Source organism: Balaenoptera ricei, chromosome 3, assembly GCF_028023285.1.
Source record: "Balaenoptera ricei isolate mBalRic1 chromosome 3, mBalRic1.hap2, whole genome shotgun sequence".
Lineage (NCBI taxonomy): Eukaryota > Metazoa > Chordata > Mammalia > Artiodactyla > Balaenopteridae > Balaenoptera > Balaenoptera ricei.
In genome coordinates, this window is record NC_082641.1 from 60,942,773 (window position 1) to 60,955,231 (window position 12,459).

Here is a 12,459-nt window from a genome sequence, read left to right on the forward strand (position 1 = left end):
AAGAAATTTAAGTTTGCACACGGATCTCATTAGCACATGGGTCATTTGCCTATGGGTGAGTTAAAACCATGGACGTAAAAAAAAAAAAAAACCATGGACGTGAATGAGATTGCACTGGGGGAGAATGTAGAGCAAAAAGAGACAATATCAGGGCCAGAATTGGGGGTGGGGGGGACATTTGCATTTAAGGGCCAGTAGAAGAAAAAGGAGAATCCATAAAGGAGACCAATAGCCAGTGAGGAAGGCGGCAAACCAGAAGACACTGGTGTGATAAAGACTAGGGAGACAGGTTTCAAGGGAGGGTGTCAAGTGCTCTAAGGGCTCAGACAGGATGCCATCCAGGAAAAGGCAATGGATTGGGCCAGGGAACACGGGTTATGATGCCCCCAGGACCTATGAGAGCAGGGCATGCGAGGTAGGAATGGGGAGGTGAGGGTGGAGAAAAGGAGGTGACCCGTCTGAAAGGAAGGACAGGAGGTGCTGGAAAAAAGAGACAGAGTCTAATTTAGACTGTAATGTATTTTAGGACGAAAAAGCTCCCAACCAGTTTGTGAAAAGAAAAGGAATGAAGACCCAGGAAAGCAGGGAGCATTGAAGGAGTGAGGGAATAGCAGGGCTGCAGGAGGAAAGGTTAAGCCCTGAGGAAGTACAGAGGGGATCTGAGGAAGGAGTATCTGTCTGCTCCTGCCCTCCAATGAACCCGCCCACACAGGCCCGGCCCGGGAAGATGCCGCAGGCGTCCTGCTCTGCTTCCAGGAGTTTCTCTGGGCCTCCACCGCCTCTCTCCCCTTCCTGGTCTCCTCGCTCCTGGCTGTTCTGGTTTCCTGACTCTCCCAGGGCCCCATTTTGGCTCCAAGCCTCACAGCTTTCACCATCAGCTCAGCCACAAGGGTTCCTAACCTAACGTAGGGGTGGCTCTCCTGGTTTTTAGTTTTGTCGTTTCTCCTGGAAACTCCACCTTCACGCCACCGCGGAGTCTGCTTGTCACGTTCGTAAGTGGGCAGCACCCGAACGTCGCGGGCTCGGGCCTTTCCTCAGTCACGCTGCCGCCTGGCTCCTGCCCGGTGTGAGTGTGGGGCTGGGGCACATCTGCTCGGTGGTGACTTCCCCGTGAGGGCCCCTTCCTCAGTGGGACGGGAGGACCCTCCCGTAGTCGTGTATCTGTGAGAGGGACGGCGGCAGGCGAGGGGCCCGTGGAGAGCCTGGGGACCAGGCTTCCTTGACAAAGGGCCCCAAGCGCCCAGCTGGGGCTGGAAACGGTAATTAGGAGTTTTCTCCCAGTGCATTAAGAAGGAAACTCCAGCATGGGAATGTGGGGTAGGATGAAGTCCTGAGTGGGGATTAGCCAGGTCGGGGCCCTGGGTGGACTGGGTGTGAGGAAATGGAGGGGTTGATGAGAGCATAAGTGAGATGGCCACCACAGAGCGCAAGCAAGTTAGAGAAGGAGAAGAAGCAGGAGGGGCTGACAGGCCAGGAAGATGGGCAGGAAACAAGGGACGTGGGTGGGAAAGCGAGGTCAGAGAGCAGCTCTGATGAGAAAGCAGGAAGGAAAGAGCCAAACACCCGAGAATGTGAACAAAGAAGGCAAGCGTTCCAAATTCCAGAGGTGGAGCTGCTTGGGGACATGACAACGTGGCATCGTGGCCACAGGAGGGCGGGTGTTGAAGGGGAATTGAGGTAAAGGCCAAACAGCAGGGAAGAATCAACGAGCTGGGAGGCTCGGCAGGTTGTAGGTGCGCGTGGGAAGCGGTTAACGTTTTTCGCACACCCAGGAACCACACTTTGACGTTCACCTCCATCTTGACCAGTCCAGTGTTTTTGGGCAAGTCACTGAAGGTCATTGAGCCTTGACATCCTAATTTATAAAACAGGGAACATAATCCCGGCACTCACCACACTGTCTTGAGGATTAAAAGGAAAGATACCTGTAAAACACAGCACCTGGCAGACAGTAAGATACAATAAATATTGCTGTTAGTGCCCAATAGAATAAGAAACAGCAGTTAAAATTTTCTCCAAGGATATCTAAGAAAATTACAGTGGATATTTTTGGTCACCAGCCCAACATGCATTCTTCTTTTTTTTCTTCCTAACAGTTCTCTGATTTTTATCTTGTTTTATGAAGCTCTATCCACCCCACACAGCCTGTGTGTTTCAAGGAAGTCTGACCCCACCCCCAGCCCCTGGAGTGGGCCTGATAAGTCTAAAAGTCATTCAGTACCCTGGACCCTGAGGTTATTCAGGAATGGACACATGCCCTGATTTGGACCAATGACACACAAGGGGAGGTATTCAAAAAACTTCTGGGAAAGAAGTTTCCTGGATTTGAAAAAAGAAGAGGTGTCCTCTGTTCTTCCAGATGTTGCATTGAATAGTTATGAAGGCTGTACTTTGGTAGCTTTCTTCCGGTTTCATCTTTGAAAGACTAAATAGAGCTTCAGTCATGATTGTTTTCAAGCTTTAAAGAAGCACAATAAGAGGCCAAGGATTTCCAATATCCTGCTGCCCCACAAACCCAAGGATAGAGACAGGAGCTGTGTTGAATGACTACACAAACAGGTATTTCCATACATTTCAAACAAAAAAAGAAGGTGAAGTGTGAGGGCCAAGGTCGGATGTGGATTCAGTTTTGTGGGTGTCTGGAGGTGAACACCACCGTCCACCCCTGCTCTCTTCATTCTTCCCCAGCAGCAACTGAGCATAGCAGTGGTATTAATGAGTATCCACCAGATGGCAGGTGGTCAGCCTCTCCCAGAATCCTGCCTCTTTCAGGATAGAGGACTGACCTCAGAGATCAACTAGGGCAGAGTCCCCTTTAATAGGGAGTTTTGACAATTCAAGGCCACATATAACCAATCACTGACAGATACACCACCATGACAGGTCTGCTGGCTCTTGGCCAGTGTTGTTCGCTCTATTCCATGCTTGTCCTGTAAACAAAACTGGGCCCATGTTCAAAGAAGCTAACCCACCTTCCCATTGGCAGCAGGAGCTCCTCAGAATTGCTTTTTCAAAACCTTTTTTAAACTGGCATTTTAAAACTACACTTGCAACATTTTTAAAAAAAGTAAAATACAAAAATGTGAGCAAATAGAATAATCCTGGGCTTACATGTTTTTATGTTTTCAGATAATGCTTAGTGATTTGAATTTTTAGACCCCACTAGTAAGAAGACTACCTTCTGCCTATAGAACGAGATGACCACATAAATGCAGGTATGTGCATGCATAGGCACACTAAATTAAAGTGCTATCTATCTGCCTGAGGATCTCTGTAAAGGCCCATGATTGAGACCATGAGATGACTGGTGTCAGAATGACCTAGAAGTCGGCTGCATCTCACTCCAGTTCAGAGGCAAAGGGTTTAGGGTCAGATCAAGAACCACCCACTCAAGGATGTGATTTATTTCATCCTCCTCCTTGCTTCCACTAAGACTTAGTAAAACCACCTGGAAGGAAGGAAGAGAGGCAGGAAGGAAAGAAGGACAGAAGGAAGGGAGAGAGGAAGAGAGCAAGATAGCAACCTTTGTGAGCTGAGACTAAGCTCCTGACAGATGAGACCTGGGTCTGGAGGTTTTGTTTTATATAACACTTCACACGCTTTGCACTTGGTAAACTCCCAAGGTGTCTGTTCCTCTGGGAAGCAAATGACAAAGCCTCAAAAGAACCCAAGATCCGATCTCCTTTGTGACACCCCTGAAGAGCTCTACATCCCACTATTATGCAGCTTTTGTTGAAACTGATCACCAGGGCTTTTAGTCCCTCTCCACCTGATGTGTTTCAAGTTGCACATCTGACAGTCTCAGGCCAAGGGAAGATAGTGCTAACACAGAAAACTCTGCCAAGATTTATTTTTAAAACCATGAGTTTCTGTCCCACAAACTGCAAGTTACTCAAAAGGTCATCTGTTGTTCAAGGCCACTTGGCTTTCTCTAAACCACTTTGCAGATAACCTAACTTAGGAAAGAACCTCATACCTGGGGTCAGTTTCTTTTAGAGGACATTTACTTAACATTTGAATGAGCTGGCTTCCCTGGAGGGCCAGTGGTTTGACCTTGGCCTCTGGTCTGGCAGGAACTTATGGGTTGTTCAGGGTGTCTGACTAACCTCTGTCAGGTTCTCAGGAGGGGTGAACAGAGTCCTGGCTCTCCCTCTGTCTTCCTGCACCCCCTGCTGTTGAAAGCTACCAGCGTGTAGGTACCTTTCACACACACACACCGCCCCCCCCCCCCCCAGTTGAAATGACAGGAGGCAAAATTCTTGGCAAAAGATTCCCAACCGTGGAATTTGCAATTCTTGGCAAGTAGCCAGAATCTGGGTTTGTTCATTTTGTGGGTCTAGGGTGACAGGGAGATTGATGTTCACCTACTTGGTTTTCTTTCCTCATACAAAGGACCTTTCTAGAGTTGGTCTGGAGCCACACTGGGTGTGCGTGGAGGGGTGAGTCTTGCTTGAGGACTGCCGTAGTGAACACGAGCTTTCAAAATTGCCACTCATTCCATTATTGAGACCTGAGCAGTACCCAAGATGCCACCACACAAGTGACCAAAATACAAGAGTGACTGACTGTCCAAGGATCGGCTCATCCACTCACAGAGCAGAGCAGAATTCTCCAAAGGGAGAAAGACATGCATGTGACCCAGAGGTATTACAACCTGGGCACCGCAACCCATTTTCAGTTTTTCAGTTTTTTCACACTGAACCCAGCAAACTTTAGCAAAGCTGATATCACTTGTCTTCCTTGACCTGCATCTGATAGGGCTTTACCTTCCACTGACAAAGAGGAGTCTTTCCCCAAGACAAGTCAAAGAATTTCTTCATCACTCAGCACAATTTTTCCCCCTCTCTTGACAATGCAATGTTCACATTCTTAAAGAAGCAATGTGCTTTTCCATTTCACTTGAACCCCCTGTGGGTGTCGATCCTAATTTCCTTATGGGTGCCAGTCCCAATTAATTTATGGTGAGATTGCGAAGTGTTACAAGGGTCTGACTAACAAGGATAACAGAGGGTGGGGTTCCCTGCTGGGTCAGGGCAGGGCTGAGGCTGCACTGCTGCCTTTGAACTTGGGAACGGGACCAGTGTTGCCTCCATCACCAGGTAGCAGCACCAGGTGCAGAAGGGGTCCTCGCTGTTGTAGTGGTCATGCAGCTAAGCCTCTGGGACAACTCCCCTTCCTTTCCCCAACTCAGCTTCCTAAGGAAGAAAGGTCATCAACAGAAAACGTAGTGGATGTATAATTTATGTCCAATTTCACTGTGTTTATTTACTAATTAAATTAATATGACCTGATGACCCCACCCTACTTGGAGTGAGAAAGTCTGTCTTTCCTCCCCAGTCCCTCCCCTGGATAGGTCCAGGAATCTCAAGGGTGCCCACTCAGTCCTAAGGGGTCAACCCCAGTCACTGTCAATGCAAAGTCTGGTCTTCTACCAAGGGCCCCATTCCCCGTGGCTCTCCCTGCTCCCCGCTAAATGCACCCAGGGACAGGATCACGGGAGCTTCAAGCATCAGCTGCACACCATGCCCAGAACCACCCTCTACTTCCTGATCCCCTAAACAAGCTCCCTCAAGTACCAACCCAGCAATGGCTAATTCCTTGCTAAAAACATTTTAAAGGAAAAGAATAACAAGGTCTCTTCTATACACAAAATACGTTATACATATAGACCAGAGTTTCTAGAAAATCTTGAGGAAAGCATGCACCTAAAAGGTTGGCTGGAATTATTTTTATTATAATGATACTTTCACAAAAGTAAGTATAAATATCTCATGCTTATCCAATGATAAAAACAGAAGCACAAATTAAACACACAACTAAAATTAACAGCCAAATTCAATTTAACAGTATTGATGTAACATATCAGATGATGTGGATTTTTTTTAATTAATTAATTTATTTAATTTATTTATTTTGGCTGTGTTGGGTCTTTGTTGCTGCGTGCAGGCTTTCTCTAATTGCGGCAAGCGGGGGCTACTCTTCATTGCAGTGCGCGGGCTTCTCATTGCAGTGGCTTCTCTTGCTGCAGAGCACAGGCTCTAGGCGTGTGGGCTTCAGTAGCTGCAGCATGTGGGCTCAGTAGTTGTGGCTCCCGGGCTCTAGAGCACAGGCTCAGTAGTTGTGGTGCACGAGCTTAGTTGCTCCGTGGCATGTGGGATCTTCCCGGACCAGGGATTGAACACGTGTTCCCTGCACTGGCAGGCGGATTCTCAACTACTGCGCCACCAGGGAAGCCCCAGATGATGTGGATTTTAATTGAAACTAAAATTCCACTTTGAGTAGTAATTATAGTAATTGCTGACATCTTTTGAGCAAGTTCCTGGCCAAAGTACTTGAAATGACTTTGTTATTTAACCCCACAATAACTCCAGCAGACAGTACTACTATTATTCCCATATTACTGAGAAAGACAATGGGCCCAGAGAGGTTAATTTCCTGAGGAGATTCATGTAAGAGGGGGCAGAGTCAAGCTTTGAACCCAGGATGTCTGACCCAGGGCCTGTACTTTTGACAAACTCTAGTGTTCTGGGTATTGGCTGCCATGGTGCAGGTTCTTGTTTGAGCTCAGCCCATCTATACTGCCATGGGCCATGTGGTGAGTCTGTTCTCTCTCATGGTTCCAACATGCCCTCTGTTGGAACCATGTCAGAGCTTTCATTCATGCAGCTTGCCCTGGCATCATTCGGCATAATCTCATCATCTACACATTGAGTTCCCCTGGGATCTTCTCTCATTTACTCCAAAATCAGTTTGGAGCCTCAAATCAAAACACAGAGAGAGGGAGGACCTTCAAGATGGCAGAGGAGTAAGACCTGGAGATGACCTTCCTCCCCATAAATACATCAAAAATACATCTACATGTGGAACAACTCCTACAGAACACCTACTGAACACTGGCAGAAGACCTCAGACCTCCCAAAAGGCAAGAAACTACCCACGTACCTGGCCGTGTGGCTGACAGGGTCTTGGTGCTCCGGCCTGGTGTCAGGCCTGAGCATCTGAGGTGGGAGAGCCGAGTTCAGGACACTGGACCACCAGAGACCTCCCGGCCCCACATAATATCAATCGGCAAGAGCTCTCCCAGAGATCTCCATCTCAACGCTGAGACCCAGCTCCACTCAACGACCAGCAAGCTCCAGTGCTGGACACCCCATGCCAAACAACTAGCAAGACAAGAACACAACCCCACCCATTAGCAGAGAGGCTGCCTAAAATCATACTAAGTTCACAGACATCCCAAAACACACCACTGGACGCAGTCCTGCCCACCAGAAAGACAAGATCCAGCCTCATCCACCAGAACACAGGCACCTGTCCCCTCCACCAGGAAGCTTACACAACCCACTGAACCAACCTTACCCACTGGAGGCAGACACCAAAAACAATGGGAACTACAAACCTGCAGCCTGCAAAAAGGAGACCCCAATCACAGTAAGTTAAGCAAAATAAGAAGACAGAGAAATGCACAGCAGATGAAGGAGCAAAGTAAAAACCCACCAGACCAAACAAATGAAGAGGAAATAGAAAGTCTACCTGAAGAAGAATTCAGAGTAATGATAGTAAAGATGATCCAAAGTCTTGGAAATAGAATGGAGAAAATACAAGAAACGTTTAACAAGGACCTAGAAGAACTAAAGAGCAAACAAACAATGATGAACAGCACAATAAATGAAATTAAAAATTCTCTAGAAGGAATCAATAGCAGAATAACTGAGGCAGAAGAACGGATAAGTGACCTGGAAGATAAAATAGTGGAAATAACTACCGCAGAGCAGAATAAAGAAAAAGAATGAAAAGAATTGAGGACAGTCTCAGAGACCTCTGGGACAACATTAAGCGCACCAACATTCGAATTATAGGGGTCCCAGAAGAAGAAGAGAAAAAGAAAGGGACTGAGAAAATATTTGAAGAGATTATAGTTGAAAACGTCCCTAATATGGGAAAGGAAATATTCAGTCAAGTCCAGGAAGTGCCGAGTGTCCCATGCAGGATAAACCCAAGGAGAAACACACCAAGACATATTAATCAAACTATCAAAAATTAAATACAAAGAAAAAATATAAAAAGCAGCAAGGGAAAAGCAACAAATAACATACAAGGGACTCCCCATAAGGTTAACAGCTGATCTTTCAGCAGAAACTCTGCAAGCCAGAAGGCAGTGGCGAGACATACTTAAAGTGATGAAAGGGAAAACCCTACCGACAAGATTACTCTACCCAGCAAGGATCTCATTCAGATTCGACAGAGAAAACCCTTACAGACAAGCAAAAGCTGAGAGAATTCAGCACCACCAAACCAGCTTTGTAACAAATGCTAAAGGAACTTCTCTAGGCAAGAAACACAAGAGAATGAAAAGACCTACAAAAACAAACCCAAAACAATTAAGAAAATGGTAATAGGAACATACATATCGATAATTACCTTAAATATAAATGCATTAAATGTTCCAACCAAAAGACATAGGCTGGCCGAATGGATACAAATCAAGACCCGTATATATGCTGTTACAAGATACCCACTTCAGACCTAGGGACACATACAGACTGAAAGTGAGGGGATGGAAAAAGATATTCCATGCAAATGGAAATCAAAAGAAAGCTGGAGTAGCAATTCTCATATCAGACAAAATAGACTTTAAAATAAAGACTATAACAAGAGACAAAGAAGGACACAACAAAATGATCAAGGGATCAATCCAGGAAGAAGATATAACAATTGTAAATATTTATGCACCCAACATAGGAGCACCTCAATACATAAGGCAAATGCTAACAGCCATAAAAGGGGAAATCGACAGTAACACAATAATAGTAGGAGACTTTAACACCCCACTTTCACCAATGGACAGATCATCCAAAATGAAAATAAATAAGGAAACACAAGCTTTAAATGACACATTAGACAAGATGACTTATTTGATATTTATAGGACATTCCATCCAAAAACAACAGAATACACGTTCTTCTCAAGTGCTCATGGAACATTCTCCAGGATAGACCATATCTTGGGTCACAAATCAAGCCTAAGTAAATTTAAGAAAATTGAAATCGTGTCAAGTATCTTTTCTGACCACAACGCTATGAGACTAGATATCAATTACAGGAAAAAACCTGTAAAAAATACAAACACAGGGAGGCTAAACAATACACTACTAAATAACCAAGAGATCACTGAAGAAATCAAAGAGGAAATCAAAAAATACCTAGAAACAAATGACAATGAAAATACAACGACCCAACACCTATGGGATGAAGCAAAAGCGGTTCTAAGAGGGAAGTTTATAGCAATACAATCCTACCCTAAGAAACAAGAAACATCTCAAACAACCTAACCTTACACCTAAAGCAATTAGGGAAAGAAGAACAAAATAACCCCAAAGTTAGCAGAAGGAAAGAAATCATAAAGATCAGATCAGAAATAAATGAAAAAGAAATGAAGGAAACAATAGCAAAGATCAGTAAAACTAAAAGCTGGTTCTTTGACAAGATAAACAAAATTGATAAACCATTAGCCAGACTCATCAAGAAAAAAAGGGAGAAGACTCAAATCAATAGAATTAGAAATGAAAAAGGAGAAGTAACAACTGACACTGCAGAAATACAAAGGATCATGAGAGATTACTACAAGCAACTCTATGCCAATAAAATGGACAACCTGGAAGAAATGGACAAATTCTTAGAAAAGCACAACATTCTGAGACTGAACCAGGAAGAAATAGAAAATATAAAGAGACCAATCACAAGCCCTGAAATTGAGACTGTGATTAAAAATCTTCCAACAACCAAAGCCCAGGACCAGATGGCTTCACAGGTGAATTCTAGCAAACATTTAGAGAACAGCTAACACCTATCCTTCTCAAACTCTTCCAAAATATAGCAGAGGGAGGAACACTCCCAAACTCATTCTATGAGGCCACCATCACCCTGATACCAAAACCAGACAAAGATGACACACAAAAAAGAAAACTACAGACCAATATCACTGATGAACATAGTTGCAAAAATCCTCAACAAAATACTAGCAAACAGAATCCAACAGCACATTAAAAGGATTTTACACCATGATCAAGTGAGGTTTATCCCAGGAATGGAAGGATTCTTCAGTATATGCAAATCAATCAATGTGATACACCATATTAACAAACTGAAGGAGAAAAACCATATGATCATCTCAATAGATGCAGAAAAAGCTTTTGACAAAATTCAACACCCATTTATGATAAAAACCTTCCAGAAAGTAGGTATAGTAGGGATAGAGGGTATTCAACATAATAAAGGCCATATATGACAAACCCACAGCCAACATCATTCTCAATGGTGAAAAACTGAAACCATTTCCTCTAAGATCAGGAACAAGACAAGGTTTCCCACTCTCACTGCTATTATTCAACATAGTTTTGGAAGTTTTAGCCACAGCAATCAGAGAAGAAAAAGAAGTAAAAGGAATCCAAATCAGAAAAGAAGAAGTAAAACTGTCACTGTTTGCAGATGACATGTCACTATACATAGAGAATCCTGAAGATGCTACCAGAAAACTACTAGAGCTAATCAATTAATTTGGTAAAGTAGCAGGATACAAAATTAATGCACAGAAATCTCTTGCATTCCTATACACTAATGATGAAAAATCTGAAAGAGAAATTAAAGAAACACTCCCATTTACCATTGCAACAAAAAGAATAAAATACCTAGGAATAAACTGACCTAAGGAGACAAAAGACCTGTATGCAGAAAACTATAGGACACTGATGAAAGAAATTAAAGATGATACAAACAGATGGAGAGATATACCATGTTCTTGGATTGGAAGAATCAACATTGTGAAAATGACTATACTACCCAAAGCAATCTACAGATTCAGTGCAATGCCTATCAAACTACCAATGGCATTTTTCACAGAGCTAGAACAAAAAATTTCACAATTTGTATGGAAACACAAAGGGCCCCGAATAGCCAAAGCAATCTTGAGAAAGAAAAACTGAGCTGGAGGAATCAGGCTCCCTGACTTCAGACTATACTACAAAGCTACAGTAATCAAGACAGTATGGTACTGGCACAAAAACAGAAATACAGATCAATGGAACAGGATAGAAAACCCAGAGATATACCCACACACATATGGTCACCTTATCTTTGATAAAGGAGGCAAGAATATACAATGGAGGAAAGACAGCCTCTTCAATAAGTTGTGCTGGGAAAACAGACAGCTACATGTAAAAGAATGAAATTAGAACACTCCCTAGCACCATATACAGAAATAAACTCAAAATGGATTAAAGACCTAAATGTAAAGCCAGACACTATAAAATTCTTAGAGGAAAACCTAGGCAGAATACTCTATGACATAAATCACAGCAAGATCCTTTTTGACCCACCTCCTAGAGAAATGGAAATAAAAATAAACAAATGGGACCTAGTGAAACTTAAAAGCTTTTACACAGCAAAGGAAACCATAAACAAGACGAAAAAACAGCCCTCAGGATGGGAGAAAATATTTGCAAATGAAGCAACTGACAAAGGATTAATCTCCAAAATATACAAGCAGCTCAATATCAAAAAAACAACCCAATCCAAAAATGGGCAGAAGACCTAAATAGACATTTTTCCAAAGAAGATATACAGATTGCCAACAAACACATGAAAAGATGCTCAACATCACTAATCATTAGAGAAATGCAAATCAAAACTACAATGAGGTATTACCTGACACCAGTCAGAATGGCCATCATCAAAAAAATCTACAAATAAGAAATGCTGTAGAGGGTGTGGAGAAAAATGAACCCTCTTGCCCTGTTGGTGGGAATGTAAATTGATACAGCCACTATGGAGAACAGTATGGAGGTTCCTTAAAAAACTAAAAATAGAACTACCATATGACCCAGCAATCCCACTACTGGGCATATACCCTGAGAAAACCATAATTCAAAAAGAGTCATGTACTACAGTGTTCATTGCAGTACTATTTACAATACCCAGGACATGGAAGCAACCTAAGTGTCCATTGGCAGATGAATGGATAAAGAAGATGTGGCACATATATACAATGGAATATTACTCAGCCATAAAAAGAAACGAAATTGAGTTATTTGTAGTGAGGTGGATGGACCTAGAGTCTGTCATACAGAGTGAAGTAAGTCAGAAAGAGAAAAACAAATACCGTATGCTAACACATATATATGGAATCTTAAAAAAAAAAAAAAGTTTCTGAAGAACCTAGGGGCAGGACAGGAATAAAGACGCAGACGTAGAGAATGGACTTGAGGATACGGGGAGGGGGAAGGGTAATCTCGGAAGAAGTGAGAGAGTGGCATTGACACATATACACTACCAAATGTAAAACAGATAGTGGGAAGCAGCCGCATAGCACAGGGAGATCAGCTTGGTGCTTTGTGACCACCTAGAGGGGTGGAATAGGGAGGGTGTGAGGGAGACGCAAGAGGGAGGGGATTTGGAGATATAT